Below are 23129 nucleotides of genomic sequence, written 5' to 3' on the forward strand. Positions count from 1 at the left end.
TAAATGAGTCCCTGACTTCCCTAGTGGACCTCAATCCTTTCTTAGCTTCAGACTTTAAAGAGTATTGAGTAAGAACAGGTAAGGGTTGGGACCAGCAGTTAGCTTAATGGCTATGTCGCTGGACTCCCACGTAGTCGACTGCGGTTCATGTCCTGGACCCAGTGTCTTAAAACTCATGCCGGGCGCGTGTGCGTGCGTGCCCAAGATCCCGAGAGGAGAATGGAGAAGAAGGGATTGTGCCCAAGATCCCGAGAGGAGAATGGAGGAGAAGGGATTGCGGCGTGACCATTCCCCCTGAGGGGTGATTTCTCGCTTCCTGTCTCTATGTCTCTGTGTGTTTGATGAGTGCACGCGCCCTATAGCAAAAACCTCTCAAAAAACAAAAACAAAAACAAACAAACAAAAAACAGGTAAGGGTTTAGAAAAGTGAATTTCTGCTTTGGTGGGTTTGGTCTCTAGAATTCTTCCCTTGTCATTAGAACTGTTGTTTTAGAGGGAATCAGGTACCGTCCATAATTCTCCAAATTGATATTACATGCATAGGAATCAGCAAAGTGCCATCTACATGCGCTATGAAATGATCAAGCATGAGAGTGTCTTCAGGCATTTTTAGAAATAGTTCATTGAGAAGTATTTGATTTGGAAGTTCTATTTATTGGGCCGTTGGAAAAGTCATGATGTATTTTTTCTATGGAAAAATGATCCAATACATAAAAGGTCCCCCCCCCACACACACACACACAATAAAATTTACTGGTGTAGTGTCACAGAAAAGAAGTGCATGACTCATCGGGAGTCAGGAGTTACAGTCACCGGCTGGGTACTGGAAAGGGTGTGAGCACTGTTTGAAATTCCTGAGTAGGTTAATGACTCTGAGGAAGATGGTGGGTAAAACTTGTGGTAGAATTTAAGGCCAATTGGGACTAGCAGTTAGCGTAATGGCTATGTCGTTGGACTCCCAGATAGTGGACTGTGGTTTGAGTACCGAACCCAGTGGCTTAAACTCACGCCGGGCGCGTGTGCGTGCGTGCCCAAGATCCCGAGAGGAGAATGGAGGAGAAGGGATTGCGGCATGGCCATCCCCCCTGGGGGTGATTTTTCGCTTTCTGTCTCTCTTGTCTCTGTCTTTCTGGTGAGCGCACACGCCCTATAGCAAAAACTTCAAAAAAAAAAAAAAAGAATTTAAGGCCAATCAAGTAACACTTGTGTCTTTCAAAAAGGCAGCTTTAGCCCTTCTATTATTAAGGATCATTCTCCTTGTTGATTTAAAGGAAGCAGTGGGAATCGGGCATCACAATAACCCTCCAACTTTCTATTATCCTTGTTTGGCATAACAAACAGGAATAGTTTGTTTGAGTTATCATGGACTGATTGTTTTTCCGGTGTCCCACTCCCTCTCTTTTTAACAAAATTAGGAAGTTATAACAGAGGGTCTACAATACACGTATTATATTATGAGTGAGGAAGAAAAGCAGTTCAGAGCAGTCTGTGGAATGTAGGCCCATTTATATTTTAATGGCCCAAGAGCAGATAGCATGTTTTCAGTTTCCTGTAATAAAGCAAGTTGCAGCTAGCTATATTTTTCAAGTTCATGATGTAAAGAATGATGGAAATTTCTCTTTACAAGCCAAATGATATATAGTGCTTGAATGTTCAAAAAAAGAGAATAAATAATAACAATAATCTGATAAAAGAATAATGTATAGCTAATAATGTATAGCGTGCCCACATTATTTTAAATGAATTAATGTGAGTTATTGAAAAATAACTTGTAATCTCTCTTCTTCGTCCTCTTATTTTTCTCTCTCTCTCTCCTTTTTTTTTTTTTTTTTTTTTTGGTTTTGCTATAGGGTGCATGTTCTCATCAGAAAGAGACAGAGAGACAGGGAAAGTGAGAAGTTACCCCCCAAGGGGGATGGCTATGTCATAATCCCTTCTCCAATCTCTCGGGATTTTGGGCACACATGCATGTACCCAGAGTAATTTTCAAGCCACGAGCTCTGGAATCCTTAACCTTCTTGCCACCTGCTGGCCCCTGCCCTTCTCTTTGACATAAAAAATTACCCTTTTCTCAGCACCATATTTGATGTACACAACGCACTGGAATCTGCAGCACCCGAATGACTCATTCCAAGCTCTCTGCTCAAGCAAATCATTTTAATTTCGATAACTATGCCTCGGCCTTCCTCTTTTTAAGGTTGACACAAGAAAATAAAACTTTGAGTCAAAAGACTGGAAAGAGAGAATTATTTCCATTAGGGATTAATGGAAAATAGCTAGATACATTCCAACCTTTTATCATCCAACATTTTATCCACTTACGCTACTCCCAAATGCATGAAATAAGCCTTTAAATGTAATACATAAATAATAAAGAAATAATAAAATACTTTATGTGATCGTTAATACATCAAAAACATTGGTTCTGAGCTTAGGAGAAGAATTCTAGAGACAGACAAAACATTTTTTAAAAAAGATAAAGGAGGAAGATAAAGAAGGACATGACTAGCTCCCTGGATGTCTTTCCACCATCTTTTAATCTGGATACGACTGTCCATTATACTGGAAATAGAAAAGTGTTTGCATCATTTGAGTTTTTCCAAGATACCACACTGAAAAAGTAAAAAGAAACACATACTCCTCTCAGGATCTTGGGCACGCACGCACATACGCCTGGCGTGAGTTTAAGCCACCGGGTCCGGGACTCAAACCACTGTCCACTACGTGGGAGTCCAGCAACATAGCCATTACGCTAACTGCTGGTCCTGAAACAGTATTATTTTTAACGATACTTTAACCTAATACATTCAAAATATTATCATTTTGACATGTTTAAAGCCCATGGTTAAAGGCTGGCTCCTACATGGCTGAATGGTTTGACCTGTATGGTTTGAGTCTCAGATCCGGTAGCTGGAAAACACACTGAGCGCATGTATGTGCGTGCTCAAAATCCTGAAAGGAGGGGAAGATGGAGGAGAGGGGACTGTGCCGTCACCAGGGTTCTCCCTCACACTCAGGGGCAGCCACAAGGCCAGTCGCTGCTGGGAGCACCTCAGGCTGCAGAAGGGACACTTGAGGAATGCCCATGTTTGGGGCTGGCAGGTGGTACGGTGGTTATCGGTGAGGGACTCCCACAAGGCCGACTGGGGTTCGAGTCCTGGACCTGGCAATTTACTTTTTCGCTTCCCTTTTCTCTCTCTCGCTCTGTCCCTCTCTGGTCAAATAAAATAAATAAATAAATAAATAAAAGAATTCTTAAAAAAGGAAAAAAGAGATGCCCATGTTTGAACAAGGACCATCTGGAATGAGCAGTAATCATCAGAGAAAGGGTGAAGTTCTTTGTCTTGGGGGGAAAAGCCTCAGTGGCTGATCTAAGTATCTAAGGGCCTCACTTTACTGACACATATAGTTTTTATGAGGAAACAGCATTCACTTTTATGGCTTAGTTAATGGACTTGTAGAAATAAAAATTGAACACAGAGGGCAACATTTACGACTCCTATCACATTAGAAAAATCTCTAACAGCCTTTCACCCCCTTTCTCTGCTTCCCTTTTCTCCTTCTCCCCCTTCCACTTTCCCCTCTTCTTTCCCCATTTCCCCATTTCTCCCTCCCTCCTTCCCCTACATTCATTTACTGAGCATCTAATCTGTGGTGGCTATTATGCTAGCTATCACAAATAAAGACAGAAAAGACAGGGCCCCATCCTGTCAGACTAGCTCACAGCCTGGGACCATTAAAGTCTTGCACACAGGCTTTTTTAATTTTTTTATTTTTTGGAGAAGTTTTCGCTATAGGGCGCATGCGCTCGCCAGACAGAGAGACAGAGAGACAGAAAGTGAGAAATCACCCCCCCAGGGGGGATGGCCATGCCTCAATCCCTTCTCCTCCATTCTCCTCTCGGGATCTTGGGCACGGACGCACACGCACCCGGTATGAGTTTTAAACCACTGGGTCCAGGACGCGAACTGTGGTTGACTACGTGGGAGTCCAGCGACATTGCCATTACTCTAACTGCTGGTCTCCACACAGGCTTTTAAGAGGTAGTGTGATTACAAGGGTGTACAGGAAGGGACTGGACAGAGCTCTCAGCAAGGTGGGAGATAGAGGGATGGAGAGCAGTCAAGGAAAGGCTGGATTTGGGATCAGCAGTTAGCATAATGGCTATGTCTCTGAACTCCCATGTAGCTGACTACAGTTTGAGTCCCGGACCCAGTGGCTTAAACTCACGCCGGACATGTGTGCGTGCATGCCCGATATCCCGAGAAGAGAATGGAAGAGAAGGGATTGTGGCGTAGCCGTCTACCCTGGGGGGTGATTTCTCACTTTCTATTCTCTGTCTCTATCTTTCTGGTGAGCGCACACACCCTAGAGCAAAAACAAACAAACAAAACAAAACAACCTCTCCAAAAAAGAAAAGGTTGGATTTGAGGGTAGGGGCTGGGTGATGCTAGAAGGAATTTTAAAAGCTAATAAATAATTGACTGAGCCAAGTTGGAGAAGGTGAAAAAGGGAAAAGAGGATCAAAAGTCATGTAGGCATTCAGGTGTGGCTTGTTCAAGAAAGCCCAAACAGGCACAGCTTGACTGGTGCACTCTGCAGGGAGAAGTGATTGGTCACGCTAAGAGAGGCCAGGGTCAGATCACCAAGCATGACTGGTGCACTCTGCAGGGAGAAGTGATTGGTCACGCTAAGAGAGGCCAGGGTCAGATCACCAAGCAATTTATATATCAGGGAGGTAGGATTTTCTTCTAATGCAGAGGTTCTCATCCGGGGGTGACTTTGCCTCTCGGGAGACATGTGGCAATGTCTGGAGACAATTTTCATCGTCACAACCGGAAGCAGGGGTGCTACTGGCCTTTGCAGGGTAAAGGTCCAGGCCGCCCACTAACATCCTATAATGTGCAGGATCTCCCCTGGGCCCTCTTCCTAGGGCTGGCTATATAACACGCAAGTTCCAATGCAAAATGAAATTGTGTACTTGCTTCGGTTGTCCCTGCACTTCTGTGCTTCACGAGTCCACTGAAATTCTGTGCTGTGGGGCGTTGTTGCCAATGGGGCAGCAAGGACCACAGTCATGCACATCGTGGGTGCTGGCTCTGCTCATGGGCACGCACCATTGTCTCATGGGGTTCACTTACGACAGACAAGTTTAAAGATGAGATCACTAAGAATTTGAAGATGGAGACAGCAGAGCGTGAAACTAAGTGCAAGGCCCTTCTGGACGTGGCCCCTGTGGGACTGCAGTGTTCCCACACCCACAAACCTGGCTCCGCATCTGGCCCCAAATATCCATAGTGCTGAGGTTGAGAAACCCTATTCCAAAGGAAATAAGGAGCCACTGAAGGATTTTAAGCAGATGAGAGGGCTGAGATTGGGAAGAGATTGTGAGAACAAATCATGCTTCGGAAGAGTTGTTCTAACTGACAGTATAAAGTTTGGAACCAAGTAGAGGGAAAGTAAATTTTTATCTAACTGCACATTGGTGTATACCAAAAAAATCCCTTAGGAAAGTTCTGGGTGGCAAGAGTCATACCTGCTCGCCACATATCAGACTGCAGAAGGTTTCGCCTAGCGTTGCTGTAGAACGCTCTTCTATGAGCTGAGATGGTGGGCGATGAATTCGGTGGCTTATGTCTAGCATCTGTGCTGCAAGGAAAATGTTTAAACGCCGGATTGACTCAGTATGGGAGATGCTCACACGGTGAGCCGTGCATGGGCACTGAGACTGGGAACAGAGCAGATTCTCCGTACAACACTCCCTTGAGAGTAGCTGTTCTCTGGGTTGTGGACGGACTGGTGAGTGGAATCAGTAGTGCTGTTTAAATAGTTGCTTTAAGGACCAGGCAGCAGCACAGTGGTAATGCAAGAAGACCATCATGGAGAAGGTCCTGGGTTCTCATCCTGGAACCAGCTGGGCATGCATTTTCCCCAAGTAGGCACACCTTGACTGATGCACTGTGATTTGGGCCAGCTGAAAATGAGGGTGGATTGTGGCATGAAAACTCTGTTGGAAGTCTTGATCTCTCTCTCTCAGAAGACATACACTTAAAAAAAAAATAATAAAATTGCTGCTCCCAGGGACCAGCAGAGAGCGTAATGGCTAATGTCTCTGGACTCCTACATAGTCGATCACGGTTCGAGTCCCAGATGTGGTAGCTTGAACTCATGATGGGCGTGTGTGGTTGTGTGCCCAAGATCTTGAGAGGAGAATGGAGGAGAAGGGATCGAGGCGTGGCCATCCCCCCTGGGGGGTAATTTCTCGCTTTCTGTCTCTCTCTGTCTCTCTGGAGAGAGCATGAGCCCTGTAGCAACAACAAAAAATTGCTGCTCTCTTTTCTCTTCCTTTTGTTGTATAGCAGCCATGTTGTTTGGAGAACTGACCCCAAAGCCAGCTCCAGACTGAGTCCTGACTAGTTTAAGTCAAGCAGGTTAATCTCACCCCTCTAGCCACAGTGATTGGCTTTCGCATTTTGGGCCCTTAAGTAATTAGTTACTGGTATTCCCATGGCCCTAGGAAAGAAGTGACCAATCAACTTGAAGCAGGGACTTTTGTTCCTCACTGTAAAAAACAGGAGTCCCACTGACTCTTGGCAGCCCTGTTGTCACTATGAGGGAAGCCAGGCTGGAAAAAAAACAGCCAGCATGTGAAGGAAGACAGAGTGGAAAGAACTGCAGCTAAACCCTCGACCACTGACTGGAGCATGCCCGAAGCCTTCCCTCATCAGGCCGTGAACTTTTTAAGTCACGTTCCTCTTTATGAACTACTCCAGTCTGAAGGAAACTGAAGCTGAATGTTCTGTTTCTCAGCCAGAGCATCCGGCCTGACAGGCAGTGACTCCACTCATGCGAGAAAATCATGGAGCTTCTCAAGTCTGGAAGGACCCCGGTCACCATCCGTCAGGTGAAAGCCCACATGTGCGAACCCGTATTCCTACAGGACCCTCCTCCTGTTCAGCGCCCTCCTACGTCATGTGTTTAAGAGTACTCTGGGTGCACAGCTATGATCTCTTCTTCCTTCTTCTTTTTCCTTCTTTTTCTTTTTAAAATTTTGCCAGAGGATACACGTGTTCACCTGGGAGAGACAGAAAACAGAGAGAGAGAGAGAGAGAGGAAAAGTGAGAGGAACTTTGCCCCTACCCCCTCCAGGGGACACAGTTATGTTGCAACCCCTTCTCCATTTCTTCCTCCGTTTGGGAATTTTGGGCACACATACTCAAGCCACCAGGATCAGGGCTCCAACTGCCGAGATGGCCATGTGGGATCCAGCTGCCTTAACCACCATGCTACTGACTGGCCTGCTGCTGCTATTACCTCTTCTTCCCAACTGTTGACCTCTGATGCAGAATTTTCAAGCCTCAGCAACTATTTTTTTCCTTTTTTTTTTGGAGAGGTTTTCTTTATAGAGCGTGTGCGCTCGCCAGACAGACAGAGACATAGAGACAGAAAGCGAGAAATCACCCCCCAGGGGGATGGTCATGCCACAGTCCCTTCTCCTCCATTCTCCTCTTGGGATCTTGGGCATGCACACACACGTGCCCGGCGTGAGTTTTAAGCCACTGGGTCTGGGACGTGAACCGCGGTCGACTATGTGGGAGTCCAGCGACATAGCCATTATGCTAACTGCTGGTTCCCAAGCCTCAGAAACTATTTGAAGAGCCTTAGACCAAAATTCCTTTTCAGAAGGAATCTCATAAAGATAGATATGAGGGGTCAACCCAGTGGGGAAAGACAGGCAGACTCGGACTCCGCTGCCTGTCAGACCACGTCAGAATGTCAGGATAGTTTAACCAGATGGAGGAGGCCTCCTAGGAGGTAAGAAAGAATTTTTCTGACCTCTGACAGATGTTCATTAGCATCGTGGATGGCTCCTTCCCCCCAATCTTAAAGAATCTCTCCATGGGAAAGAAAGGAGATCGGGCAGAGCTTTCTGCCTTATTTCTCTTCTTCCCTTCCCCCCTCCCTGCCTCTCTCCTCTCTGTTCCTTACCTCCCTCTCTTCCTTCTCCTCCTAGGAAAAAGGTGCGCACCACATGCGTTGTGGCTACAGAGGAGCCAGGACGGTGAGTAGAACCGTAAGTGCTGTACTCAGGGGTTTCCACATTGTGTTCTGGAAAGCTCTGAAAGCACCATGAATGGAGTGGAGGAGAGCAGCTGGGAGCACCACCTGTCGCCCCTCAGCGCGTGACTGTGGAGACCATGCACAGCTCCAGTTTCCCTGTATGTAAACCAGCCCCAAACAAGATGCAGAGCGCTCAGCCTCACGGCCTGTGTGGCGTGAGGGCTCAGTAGGTGGCAGGTGCACGTGCACAGGGGTATCTCACGAAATGCCAGCGAGGAAGGGATCGTACACATCATCGAGCCCAGCCGACTGGCTGACCTTCCTGATGTGGGGACCACAGCCCGGAGAAGCGAATGCACATTTTCAAGATCACAGGTATCACCTGGCGACACCATGCCCTGGATACCTGGCTCCTCAGCTCCCAAACCCTTCTTGAAGTGAATAAATCAAAACCATTGAAAAAAGTGCATTTGTATCTTGCATGTTTTCTTTGGCACGTATATTGGCCATTGCCTAATGCGGGGCTCAAAGCTATCATTTTTATACCAAAACAAAACAGAATAAAACAAAGCAACCCATTCAAGAGGTCCAGAACAACCCAGAAAGCTGTCCAGAAATGTGAGGTATTATTAAATTGAAGGCACTAATAATAATACCTCACATGTCTGGACAGCTTTTTTTATCTGCAGAGCACTTCCCAGACAGTAACTAATGAATCCTCCCATTCCCCCTAGCAATAGAGACACACGAGTCCCCACATGCACCAAGAACTTAATTTACATGAAATGAAGAAAAAGACATTAGGAAGTGGCATTCTACTAACTCATAATTACAACCTCAAGCCCAAGATAAACACACTGAACCCTCTCGGGGAGGCTGCCACATTTACCCACTGGGGAGCTTCCACTTAGATCCCATGCTGTTTGCATGGGGAGCGCAGACAGGGACTCCTCACAGAAAGGCAGCTGTCTCTAGGACCAAGGGCCCATTTTACAGGCAGACACTTCCGGCAAATGACTTCTTAGGGAATAAGCATCCGAGAAGTGGTCAGATGTGACTGCTGGCCTTCCTCCTTCGCTGGGTCCCTCCCCTTCTCTCCATCTGGATTCCTGGCCTCTGGGTGCCCGTACCTCTTAACGGTCTCCTCCTGCCAATCATGAGGAAGATAGAGTGACAGGCTGTCAAGGGTATGTCAGGGACATCTTCCATGGAGGGGTAACATGGGCTTTTTACAAGGAGGAACCTGGGACCAGCAGGTGGCATAGTGGTTAGGGTGCTAGACTCCCACATGGTCGACAGCAATTTGAGGCCCAGACCCGACAGCCTGAAACTCATGCCAGGCGTGCGTGCATGCCCAAAATCCCAAGGAGAATGGAAGAGAAGGGACTCCGGTGTGGCCATCCTCTCTGGGGAGTGATTTCTCATTTTCTGTCTGTCTCTCTGGCGAGCACATGTGCCCTACAGCAAAAATGTCTAAATAACAACACCAACAATAACAACACAGGAGCCTGGACGTGGACTTGCCAGGGTTCCCAGTCACTAGGGAGGCAGAGCAGTCTCGTGGACCCCACTACCTGGCAGTTGCTGCCCCTGGAATAGAGACACACGAGTCCCCACATGCACCAAGAACTTAATTTACATGAAATGAAGAAAAAGACATTAGGAAGTGGCATTCTACTAACTCATAATTACAACCTCAAGCCCAAGATAAACACACTGAACCCTCTCGGGGAGGCTGCCACATTTACCCACTGGGGAGCTTCCACTTAGATCCCATGCTGTTTGCATGGGGAGCGCAGACAGGGACTCCTCACAGAAAGGCAGCTGTCTCTAGGACCAAGGGCCCATTTTACAGGCAGACACTTCCGGCAAATGACTTCTTAGGGAATAAGCATCCGAGAAGTGGTCAGATGTGACTGCTGGCCTTCCTCCTTCGCTGGGTCCCTCCCCTTCTCTCCATCTGGATTCCTGGCCTCTGGGTGCCCGTACCTCTTAACGGTCTCCTCCTGCCAATCATGAGGAAGATAGAGTGACAGGCTGTCAAGGGTATGTCAGGGACATCTTCCATGGAGGGGTAACATGGGCTTTTTACAAGGAGGAACCTGGGACCAGCAGGTGGCATAGTGGTTAGGGTGCTAGACTCCCACATGGTCGACAGCAATTTGAGGCCCAGACCCGACAGCCTGAAACTCATGCCAGGCGTGCGTGCATGCCCAAAATCCCAAGGAGAATGGAAGAGAAGGGACTCCGGTGTGGCCATCCTCTCTGGGGAGTGATTTCTCATTTTCTGTCTGTCTCTCTGGCGAGCACATGTGCCCTACAGCAAAAATGTCTAAATAACAACACCAACAATAACAACACAGGAGCCTGGACGTGGACTTGCCAGGGTTCCCAGTCACTAGGGAGGCAGAGCAGTCTCGTGGACCCCACTACCTGGCAGTTGCTGCCACTGCCTTCCCCCGCAGCGGGCCCTGTGGTCCAGGCCATGGCCAGGCTCCCGTGCGTGCTTAGCACCCTGGACACTTCCCGCAGGTCTTGCCTTACTTACCACAGAGAAATCTCAGCACACTGAGAGCCATCAGCCACTGACTGAGATGTCTCCAAGTCCCACATTTGAAATGTCCTAGGAGTGGCTGCTTCCTTAGGGACGCACAGACTGAACGCAGAACTGCCCTGTGGTCGGCAGGCCCATTTAGAATCAGTCTGGTGAAAGGGACTGCTCTCATTACCTGCTGCCCACTCTGGCCTTTCCCTTCCATGGCTGAGGCCACCACCCCAGGGTATGGACTTGGAACTTTCCTGAGTCAGGGGCTGGATCTCAGTCCTGGCAACTCAGGGTCAAGCTCCCTTGTTGCTGAACTGGCTCTTAAGAGCCCCAGGATGTATACTGGCTTCTAACCCTGTGCCCGGTTTGCACCCAGGGTGGGATATACTATGCTGACCAGCAATGGATTGGAACCCCCTGACCTGGCTTTTTCAAGGCCCCTGAGTGTGGTTTTTTCAAGGCAAGACTAGAAATGGTCTCAACATTGTCTAGTGAAGGAGAAGATGTTTCTGTCTCCTGGCCAAATTATGGGCAGACACTGAAATCCACTTCACCCAAGACTCATGGGTGTGGTTGAGATGATAAAGGCCAAAAAACAGCTAATAGGGAGGGGGGACCTCCCCAGGAATCCCCTGGATATTCTGAGTAGAGTGTGGTAGAGCAGCCAGCAGGCGCGCACAGCTAAGTGAACTGAAAGGCCCACAGTAAGCAGAGCTGGTTGGCCATGCAGGGTGGCAGCCAGTGGGACTGCAGCCTCAGCGAGCCTCAGAGCAACATGGCGTCCTGGGGATTTCAGCCAGTCTCAGAAAGCAAATTAGAGTGAGAAGGAATGCAGACCACCCACACATAGGCCATCCTATGCAGAAGAGGGAGCTGCATGGAGCCTGAGCTTGACATGGAAATTCTATTTTCTTTTTCTTTCTTTTTATTTTTACTTTTTTTGGAGAGGTTTTTGCTATAGGGTGCTTGTGCTCGCCAGAAAGACAGAGAGAGACAGAGAGACAGAAAGTGAGAAGTCACCCCCCCCCAGGGGGATGGCCATGCCACAATCTCTTCTCCTCCATTCTCTTCTCCGGATCCTGGGCAAGCACACACACGTGCCTGGCATGAGTTTAAGCCACAGGGTCCGGGACTCAAACCGCGGTCAACTACCTGGAAGTCCAGTGACGTAGCCATTACACCGACTGCTGGTCCTGCCATGGAAATTCTTCTGCCACCACCAAACATTAGGATTTGATGTTATTAGAAAGGTTCAAGACGGCTGTAGAGAAAGAGTAACAGCAATGATATTAAAACCCACGAATGCACTAAAAGCAATAAGCGGTACCCTCAAAAGTCCAGGAGCTTTGTGGACTCTTTGAAAGATGAAAGAAGCCTGAGATCACCATGAAGAAGAGAAGCACACTCCAGAGGGTGCACAGAACTAAGAGGACAGGATGTGAGAAACTCAGAGGGCAAGAATAGGGGCGGGGCCAGGCAGGGCCTGGTAAACCGTGATGCTCTGCGAGGCTGACCCACGTGGGAAGTTCTGGGTGTGAGCGAAGATTTTCCTGAATACACCAGGCATGCTTATGTCCATGATCTGGGGCTGGCTGAGGCTGGGGGTGGACTGTGGTACAGAGACCCTGTCATGGAGGCTGTCTCTCTGGCTCACGGAAGAGATAAATACACTTAAGAAGAAGAAGGAATGTTGGGAGAATCCCTGGGGGCTAATGGCTTGGGATAACATAGAGGAGCAGCCACTTCTGGCCTCAGGCCAGGAGGCGGGCAACAGAAGCGTGAGTGCCCAGCATGGGGCAGTGGGCTCAGGTGGTTAAAGGGGCCTGGTGGGACCCAGCACAACCCGGAAAGAATGATGTGCTCCCTCCATCCAGGAGGCTAGATGCAGGAAACAGCAAGCATTGGCCGACAGGCTGCTAAGCCCAAATGTGGAACGGTACACAAGCCCATGACCCCCAGGCATTTGGAAAAAGCCATAAAAGAGAGGCACCAACCCCAACAAATGGGAAAGCTTAATCCAAAGAAGCAGAGTTAACAGAGCAAATAGAACAAGAATTTGGTACCTACATAAGTAGAATCCTTAGAGAGAAAGGAAATGACATTGCACCCATAAAAAGGAGTGTGTTAGGGATCTTGGGTATGAAACATTTGATGACTGAAATACAAAAACGTGTAAGTGGGCAGGAACGTCGGAGCCAGCGAGAGGTAAGTTGAAAGGCTGAGCCAAGGAATTTTTTCAGAATAGCAGAAGTGGGCAGGGCAACGGCACAGAAGATGGCTAGGAGAATGGGAAGGTCAACCCCAGCACTCCCAGTGTTTATCTAAGTGCTCTAGAAGACAAGCACAGAGAGAATGGCAGCGAGAACAGGTACAGAGCTGTCCCCAGAAGTGAGGACAGGAATGAGAGTCCCATGGATGGCCAAGCAGAACTGGACAAAAACCCAAACATAACACTCTTGCCAAGACTTGTCTAGTGACGTGTCAGACACCAACGATAAAGAGAAAACCGAAACACTTCCGAGGGCATGGGAACAGGGACAAAGATAACACTGAATGCAAGCTGGAGCATTGTCTTCCAATTTCCGAAGAAAATATTCCCAGAATTCCTTAGCAAGTGAAATCATGCTATAAGTGTGAAGGCACAAGCATGACATCCTCAGACACGCAAAGAGTCAAAACTTTTTTTTTAAGAATTATTTTAATTTTATTTATTGTCATGATTTTTTTTTTTTTGAAGTTGACCAGAGAGAGACAGAGAGAAGGAAATGAGAAAGCAAGCTTGCCAGGTCCAGGACTCGAACCACAGTCAACCATGTGGGAGTCCAGCTACTCTAACCATCACACCACCTGAAGGCCCCAAAGAGTCAAAACTTTTATATCTTCAGATCTGATCTGAAAGAATTAACTCAGAAATGGTGTAATAGAGGAAGCAATAAACAACTAGGGAACCTTATTCAATCTAAGCACTTTTTCTTTTTTTGGAGAGATTTTTGCTATAGGGCGCGTGAGCTCGCCAGAAAGACAGAGAGAGACAGAGAGATAGAAAGCAAGAAATCACCCCCCAGGGAGGATGGCCACCCCGCAATCCCGTCTCCTCCATTCTCCTCTTAGGATCTTGGGCACGCATGCACACGCACCTGACGTGAGTTTAAGCCGCTGGGTCCGGGACTTGAGCTGCAGTTGACTACATGGGAGTCCAGCGACATAGCCATTACACTAACTGCTGGTCTCAACACTTTTCTTTTTTTTTTTGAGAACTTTTTGTTATAGGGCATGTGCACTTGCCAGAGAGACAGAGAGACAGAGAGACAGAAAGCAAGAAATCACCCCTAATGGAGGATGGCTATGCCACAATATCCCTTCTCCGTCCTTCTCCCAGGATCTTGCGTATGCACGCACACATGCCTGGTGTGAGTTTAAAGCCACCAGGTCAGGGACTCAAATCGTGGCCGGTCATGTGGGGGTCCAGTGACATAACTGCTAAGCCATCTGCTGGTCCCCAATCTAAACACTTTTAAAATTGAGATATAATTCACATCCCATAAAAATCACTCTTTTAAAGTGCAGAGTCGCTGGATTTTAGTACATTCACAACCATTCAGAACATTTTCTTCCCCCTAGAAAGAAACCTTATACCCATCAGCTGTCACTTTGCTCTCTCCTCCCCATAGGCCCTGGTAACTTTGAGTCACTTTCTGTCGCCATGGATTTGGCTATTCTGGACACTCCATGTCAATGGAATCATACAGCACGTGACTTCTCACGCCTGGCTTCTTGCATTTAGCACAATGATTTCAAGGTCCATCCGTGTTGCCAGGTTCGTCGGTATTCTCTTTGTTTCATTATATGGGTGTACCCGCTTTGTTTTTCCAAGTAACCAGTTGACAGACATCGGGCTGTTCCCACATTTTGATTATTAGGGATAATGCTGCTATGAAAATTATGTACAAGTTTTTGCGTGACCACATTTACAATTCTCTTGCATATATACCTAGGAGTGGAATTACTAGGTCACATGGTAACTCTACGTTTAACTCTAAGAGGAACTGCCAAATTGCTTTCTACATTTTTTTTTTTTTTTGCACCATTTAACGTTCCCAAAATTTGGCTCTGCTCTCTGTTTGATGGGTGGCCACCATGTTGGTCACTGAGAAGGGAGACAAACTCCATAGTTTCACTAGGTCTTACTCAAAACCACCACGTCTTGGGCTAAGTGGCATGGAGTTAAGTCAGCTGGATTCCACATGGCTGGCTATGTGGTGTGAGTCCCAGATCTGGTGGTTTCAAAAACATTCCAGGCACAAGTGTGTGTGTGTGAGAAGAAAACGGAGAAGAAGGGATTGCAGCTTGGCCATCTCCTCTGGGGAAACTTTTTCAATCTTCTCCACTACTGGCTCTCTCCAACAGGCCCATGTTCCCTATGGAAAATTAAAAAACAAGCCAATCAACCACCCAAGTTTTAATCTAGTTTAACAGGGGGTTGAAATAAAACTTTCTGTTTTCTGAGGAGTCCCCAAGACAATAGGTGCCAACTACTGCCACATTCCAAAATGAGGTGGAACCCTCTAAACAGTCAGGAGATGTCAGAGGATGGCAGTTCAGTCCCTGAACTGTCACTCACCTCAGCCTGTGAAGGAAGCTGGAGGCCAAAAGAAGGGCTAGAATGAGGGAGGGGTGGGGCTCAGTGTGGGGTGAGTCTCACCTCTATTCCAGCGGTTTCAGCAGCACTTCAAATTTAATGAGAGGGGCATGTAGACAGCTTGACCTGTGCTTTTGCACTTTGGGAAGTGTTCTAGTCCATTTGCTGCTAATAACAGAAAATAATGCCTGAATTTGGGTGATTTATGAAAAATAGAGGTTTATTTAGCTCACAGTGCGGTCTAAGGTCCAGGGGCCACATCTGGTTAGGCTGTGTCCCAACATGTCAGAGGGCAGGAGCATAAGCTGAGTGGAGTGTAGTCTATGCTGTTTGTCCACATATGTCCATGTTCTGGTCTCCTTTCCTGTCCTTGTAAACCTACCAGGAGTCAATCACTTATTCACCCCCAGAGCTTCATCTTTCCATACCATGAACATATTAGTTTCCTCTTAATACTTTCTTTTTTTTTTTTTTTTTTTAGGTTTTTGCTATAGGGCGCATGCACTCGCCAGACAGGCAGAGAGAGACAGAGAGACAGAGAGAAATCACCCCCCAGGGGGACAGCCACACCGTAATCCCTTCTCCTCTGTTCTCCTCTTGGGATCTTGGGCATGCACGCACACGCATCCAGTATGAGTTTTAAGCCACCGGGTCCGGGATGCGAACCGCAGTCAACTACATGGGAGTCCAGCAACATAGCCATTACACTAACTGCTGGTCCCTTCACTTAATACTTTCATGACCAAATCTCAACACACAGATTTTGGGAGAACACAAACCATAACTGGGAGCACAGTGATTTCTCATGCTTGCAGGAGAGCGAGTCAGAGCTCCCTGTGGCAGCAGAGAAGGGGCCATGTTTGGGAGGTGACCACCGCCTTTCCATCATGTTTAGAAAGCCTAAGAGAAGAAATTTCAAATAGATAAGTTAGGCTTCATAAAAATTAAAAACTTTTGCACAGCAAAGGACACTAGTAAGAAAGTGAAAAAACTCACAGAATGAGAGAAAATATTTGCAGATCATGTATCTCTTGAGGATATAATACCCAGAACACACAAAAACTCTTGTAGCAGTGTATGCTAAGATACCATGCTCTGTAGGCTGAAACCACATGGGAGGCCTGGGTTAGATTCTCAGTCCAACCTAAAACGTAATGCAGTGTCCTGTAATTCCAGTGACTAGAGAGACTAACACAAGAGATCACAAACATAGCCAGAGTTTCCTAGATCCAGAGTCTTGGACTTGGTGGTCTGAAAAACATGCCAGGCACGTGTGTGTGTGTGTGTGTGCCCAAAATTCCAAGAGGAGAATGGTGGAGAAGGGATTGTGGTGTGGCCACCACCCCCCACCCCCCACCCCAGGGAGCTTATTTCTCACTTTCTCTCTCCCTCTGTCTTTTTCCTGTGAGCACATGTCCCCTATGGCAAAAATCTAAAAACAAGAACAAAAACATACAACTCAACAATAGAAAGTTAAATAACTTCATTTAAAAATGGGCTGAATATATGAATAGATATTTCTCCAAGAAAGGTATAAAGATGGCCAATAAGCACATAAAAGGATGCTCACATTACTGGTTGTCAGGGAAACATAAATTACAGCCATAATGTGATACCACTTCACGTCCACTAGGATGACTATAATGAAAAAAGAAAAAACAAGATGAACAGACCCAGCCACAGTGGTGTACAGGCAGCATCACTACTTGGGAGGCTAGAAGCTGCCTACGAGGGCTGGGTTGGTTTCCTGGGCCACCTTTTTTCCTGGGCCACCCTGAACACACAGGATGTCATTGCCCACACCTGTAACACTTGCTAATGAGGAGGCTGTCACAGGAGGATCCAGACACAGGGAGACTTTATGAAAAATACCTAATTATGTCTCCCTCTGTCTCTCCCTCCTATAACATGGGGGAGGAAGATGGATAATAGTAAGTGTTGGCTAAAACATAGAGAAATCAGAGTCATATGCTCCTGGTGGGAATGCCTAATGGTACTGCTCTCGTTCCTGTGGAAAACAGCCATGCAGTTCCTCAGAGAATTAAACACAGCATTATTCTATGACCCAGCAGTTCCATCCCTAGGTATATACCCAAGAGAACTGGGAACTTAGCTTCATACAGAAACCCCGGGCTAGGAAGAGTCCCACTAGCATTATTCATAGTAGCCAACAATGTTAATCCATGACTGACCACGTGTGGTAAAGCCATACAACGAAGTATCATTCAGCTATCAATAAGAAGGAAGTACATACTACAACACAAATTAACCCTGAAAAAGGCCACATGTTTATAATTTCATTTATAGGAAATTTCCCAAATAGGCAGATCCATAGAGACAGAAAGTAGATTAGTGGTTGCCAAGGACCAGCGGAGGCAAGTGAGTGCTGATGGAGATACGGTTTCTTTTCCCAGTCATGAAAATGTTCTCGAGGGAGATGGTGGTTATGGTCACACAACCTTGTGAATATACTGACAGCCACTGGATTCTACACTTTAAAGGATGAATTTTATGGTTTGTGAATTCTATCTCAATTTAAACAAGATGAAATGACTCAACCTCAATAGCCATCAATAGGGGATGATCCATAATCATAGTCGACTCTTCTGTGGTGATACTGGGCAGAGTCCAAAGGAGGTGGGTAACTATGTACTGATATTGAAAGATGCCCAAGACTAAATGATAAAAGCAAAATTCAGAACACAGAGCATCAAGTATAATTCTGTTTGCTTTAAGTATGCACACAACAAGTAAATAAAATAAGTATGGACAGAAAGACCCAATTGACAAGACTACACTCTCTTTGGGTGGAACTCAGTGGGAATGACAGGGATCTCTTATCTGTTTGTATTGCACACATTAAACTCTATGAATGTTTTCTTGGGCTGGCCTCAGAGCCCTGAGGGCAATAGTTAAGCCCTGTGAAGTAGGAGTCCAATCCTGCATGCTGACTGCAGTTTGATTCCTGGCCCTACTGGCTTGAAAAATATGTTGGGTATGTGTGTGCATATGCCCAAGATCCTGACAGGATGAAGAAATGCAGACAAAAAAAAAAAAAAGACTGTGTTGTGACCATGCCCCATGGGGAGGGGGGTGTTTTCTCTCATTTTTTTGGCGTGCATACACATCCTCTGGCATAAAAAAAAAATTGTTTAAAAAAGATCATCTATTCTTGTATTACTTGTTTGAAATGGCATAATGGTTATGTCGCTGGACTCCCACGTAATTGACTGTGGCGTGAGTCCCGGACCTGGTGATTTAAAACTCATGCCGGGCACATGTGTGTGCATGCCCAAAACCCTGATAGGAGAATGGAAAAGGGATTGTGGCATGGCCAACCACCCTCAGGGGGCAAGTTCTCTCTATGCTTCTCTCTGCCTCTCTGGTGAGCACATGTGCTCTATAGTTAAAAAAAAAAAATCTCAAAGAGAAAAAAAGTAAAAGAAAAGGGGAAAATAATAAGGTAAAAATGACTTAAGTTAGCTTTTTGCATGGACTGTTTCAAATGTTTCTCTGAGTTTGAATTATGTCACAGTGTAAGAGCTTACATTTATACATTGCTTTATAGTAAACAAAGCTTTGACATTAAAAACAATTGTTTTTAGCAAGAATATTCCAGACTCTACCATAGATGGTTTTGTTTCTTTTTTATTCTAAAGTCACACTTAACATTTTCTACCATGAGCATTCTCAGATTGGTGCTCCCTTCTTAAAAATGCTGTCATTTTGGGCCACGTGATGAGCCCAGTGGTGAAGGGAGCAGAATCTTACATGGCCAATTGCAGTTTGGATCCCGAACCTGGAGGCCCATTTCAGGCACATGTGTGGTGTCTCCCCAAATCTCGAAAGGATGGAGCAATGAAGGAGAAGGGATTGCAGCATGACCCTATTCCTCTTGGGGGACTTTCTCCCTCTCTACCTCATCTGGTCTCCGGGAAGTGTATGCACCCTCTGACAAATTAAAAAAAAAATGCTATCATTATTTTAGTCATTTGGGTGGACTCATACTTTCTTAACGGGAAATATTTTATGACTAGTTGATTACATGTAAAATGCTGCCAGACAAGAGAGGACAACACACTTGGAAAGAAATTCAAGGGAGAAACACATGGATATTTTTGAGACAAAGTGATGTTGATTTCCAGGTTTATTAGGACATTATAAAAGTAATTTCACTGATGAATCAATATTTCCCTTGAAATATAAAAGTGTGTACCCATACAAATCCTTAAGGCTCCTTTCGTTACAGTACAGTAAGAGGTTACCCTACTCCAGAAACCGGACCACAAGCGTTTCATGCAAATTATAGAGACAGCAAAATCTCCAAACAGTAAAATGAGCAGTTGATGACCCCATTGCCTTTGTTCTGGTAAAGATCCGACTCAGACACAAGACTCCTCTAGACGAATTCTTTTTTTTTTTTTTTTTTTGAGAGGTTTTTGTTATAGGATGCGTGCGCTCGCCAGACAGGGAGAGACAGAGAGACAGAAAGCGAGAAATCACCCCCCAGGGGGGATAGCCATGCCACAATCCCTTCTCCTCCATTCTCCTCTCGGGATCTTGGGCACGCACGCACACGCTCCTGGCGTGAGTTTTAAGCCACCAGGTCCGGATGTGAACCGCGGCTGACTACGTGGGAGTCCAGCAACATAGCCATTACGCTAACCGCTGGTCCCAACGAATTCTTGATATTCGAAGTGCTCTCCACTCAAGATGCTGCCCACATTATCCACTATTGAATGATTCATAATTTCCAGTGGAGTTCTGCAATTTCACAAATATGGCGTGTGGGAGCAACTTTTATCTTTTCTGGAGAGACAAAGAGGAAGGGCAGGAACACTCGGACTGCCTGATGCAGAGATGAGTAGCCACCAAAGTGGAAATGTGAGGCTCCATGCATGTGGACATCTTAGAAGCCACCTGGCAGATCAGACCCCTGTGCAGGAAGAGGTGACCTGGCCTGCTCAGCGGGGATTCGTTAGAATTTCCTTGCAGGACCTGCCCTGTGGCTAAGGGAGCCAGATACCACATGGCCGACCCCCGTGTGTGGCTTTAATTCTAGCCTTGACAGCTTGAAAGACACGCAGGCTGTGTGTGCATGTGTGCCCTCCATCCCAACAGGATGGAGACATGGAAGAGAAGGGGTTGCAGCATGACTGCACCCCAGGATGGGGGAGCGTGCTTTCTCCCTCTCCCTTTGTCTCTCTCCCTCGTTAGTGCACACGCACTCTGAAAAATTAAAAAAGAAAACAAATTTTCCTTGGAAAATATATTCATGAATCTTGAGAAGAAAGGCCAGAGGAAGGGACCCTTACTAAAGCCACTGGTTCTTATGAATTCTTTGGGTTAAAACTTTTATCACACACTCAAGACACAGGTAAGAGCACACAAACACGATTTCATCAACAACAGCGTTTGTGGTGTCGATGCTTAACAGAACCATCACCACTGCTTGGGCTAAAATAGTGACTATCGGAGCCAGCAGAAGGCATAATGGTTACGTCGCTGGACTCCCACATAGTCAACCGTGGTTCAAGTCCCAGGCCTGGCAGCTTGAAACTCATGCTGGATGTGCATGCATGCCCGAATCCTGAGAGGAGAATGGAGGAGAAGGGATTGTGGCGTGGCCATCCCCCCTGGGGGGTGATTTCTTGCTTTCTGTCTCTCTGTCTTTCTCTGTCTCACTGGTGAGCACACGTGCCATATACCAAAAATCTCTCTCTCAAAAGAAAATAGTGACTATTCATGCATTTGAATGTACTACAAAGAAATTCCCAATGACTAGCATGTACAAAAAATGAACTCGAGCTATTTTAATATAGAATAACTTCACAAAATATAAGAATGGTATATCGGACCTAATAAAGACAGCATTTTCATCAATGTGATCACATGTGCATTTGCCCAACACAAATCACTATACAGAATTGTCCTTTGTCAATCCTTTTCTATCCTCGAAATCATCCTAAGACTGATACCCTCAGGAGAAAACGAAGGGTCTCTAATGTGTTTTGGTGGTTGCTGGAGCCGCAGCGCCGGAGAAGTCTCGAGGGAGCAGGCCCTCGCATTGCTGAGTTTTCCCGAAGCCCGAGATGAAGAAGTTGAAACCGTGTTTGATGCAACAGAGTAGGCCTTTGATATCGGAGTGTTGAATTAGAGTTGCCAGCTCCAAGAATAAGCCTCCAAAATGACAGGGCGTAAGAAAAATGGTGGAATTGAAAATTTCGTCACTGAGGCACACTTGACGGGAGTGTCTTTACATTTTTACAGGACCGTAAAGGCAAGTAGCTCTTATGGGGAGGCAGGATATTCGCTCCTTCACTTCCTGCTCAGGAAAAGATGAAGTCCAAGGGTCCAGCTGGCATGTCGCCTGCTGCTGACGGACACTGATTGTGCTGCCGCTTTGCAGCTTTTCACCTAAATACCCGGGATTCACACTGGGCCAGGTCTTGTGCTCTGAAGATGGTGTCACGACTGACTTGGGCTTAGGCCACGCTGGCTCTCTCAGGACCTCTGGCTGTGGTTCCTTTTTATTAGAGAAAGGTGAGAAATGGATTTCCAGTGAGCATGAAATGGGGCTCCTCTGAACAAGTGTTGCACAATTTTCTTTTTGTTAAGCTCAAAGCACTGATTTACAGGCACAAGGAAGATACACTGGGTCACTGGTTGGGTTTAGTCTTCGTCCAGATGTCTGGAGTTTCATTGTTCAGTTTCACAAAAAAAAAAAATCAATGAATTCAGGCTGGCCCCATCACCTAGTGGTTAAGGCAGCTGGATTCCTACATGGCCGACCTGTGTAGTTCAAATCTTGACCCTGGTAGCTTGTAAAACATGCTGGGTACATGTGCATGTGTACCCCAAATCCTGAAAGGGTGGAGACATTCAGGAGAAGGGATTGCGGTGTAGCCACACACCATTGTGGGTGTTTTCTCCTTTTCCTTCTCTCTGGCATGTGTATGCACTCCCTGGCAAAATTAAAAAACAAACAAACAACAAAACAACTGAAAAAAAAAAAAAGGAGAAAAGAAAACATATCCTATACCGCCTCTCCTCTCTCCTGGTACACTGACTAGGACTTCACCCACAATTAAGTGATTATGTTGCAGCAGCCTCCTAACCCACTAGAGAAAGAAAATCGTCCACTTTCTCAGGAGAGGTTTCTTCTTTCCCGAAGCTACACAAGGGATACCCCAGTCCCTGCTGACGGATCTCCTTTCTCAGGGACAAAGCTGCCAGAGCAGCTGTCCTCCGTGCCCTGCTGCCTTGCTCCCGCTCCCACAGAGCAAATTACCGTCAGAGGCACAAGACTGACAGGAAGAGAACTCAGGCTCCTGGCACCCAAGGGAAAACCACAAGTGTGCAGGAGAGCCCCCTGCCCCATGGACCTCTGGCTTTACAGTGACTCTGGAAGCCTGGTGTTCAGTAGGCAAGTTATATTCTCATGGAGGATGGAAGACATTGGAAGCGTGGACCCAATACTGCTTTTTCCTCTTTCAGTCTGGATACCCACTGATTTTTGTTGTTGTTTGGAGAGGTTTTTGCTATAGGGCACATGTGCTCACCAGAAAGACAGAGAGACAGAAAGCAAGAAATCACCCCCCAGGGGGGATGGCCACACCGCAACCCCTTCTCCTCCATCCTCCTCTCGGGATCTTGGGCACGCACGCACACGCGCCCGGCCTGAGTTTAAGCCACTGGGTCCGGGACTCGAACCGTGGTCGACTACATGGGAGTCCAGCAACATAGCCATTACACTACCTGCTGGTCCCCCCACTGATTTCTTAAGGCCAGGGCTGGATGAGAAAGAGGAGGAGGGACTGTCCCACCAACGGAGGGGTACTTGGCAGCCCTGCTGTCCCCCACACTCCCACTCCATTGGTCTAT

The sequence above is a fragment of the Tupaia chinensis genome, unplaced genomic scaffold (genome assembly GCF_000334495.1).
Source record: "Tupaia chinensis unplaced genomic scaffold, TupChi_1.0 Scaffold144276_1, whole genome shotgun sequence".
Taxonomy (NCBI): domain Eukaryota; kingdom Metazoa; phylum Chordata; class Mammalia; order Scandentia; family Tupaiidae; genus Tupaia; species Tupaia belangeri.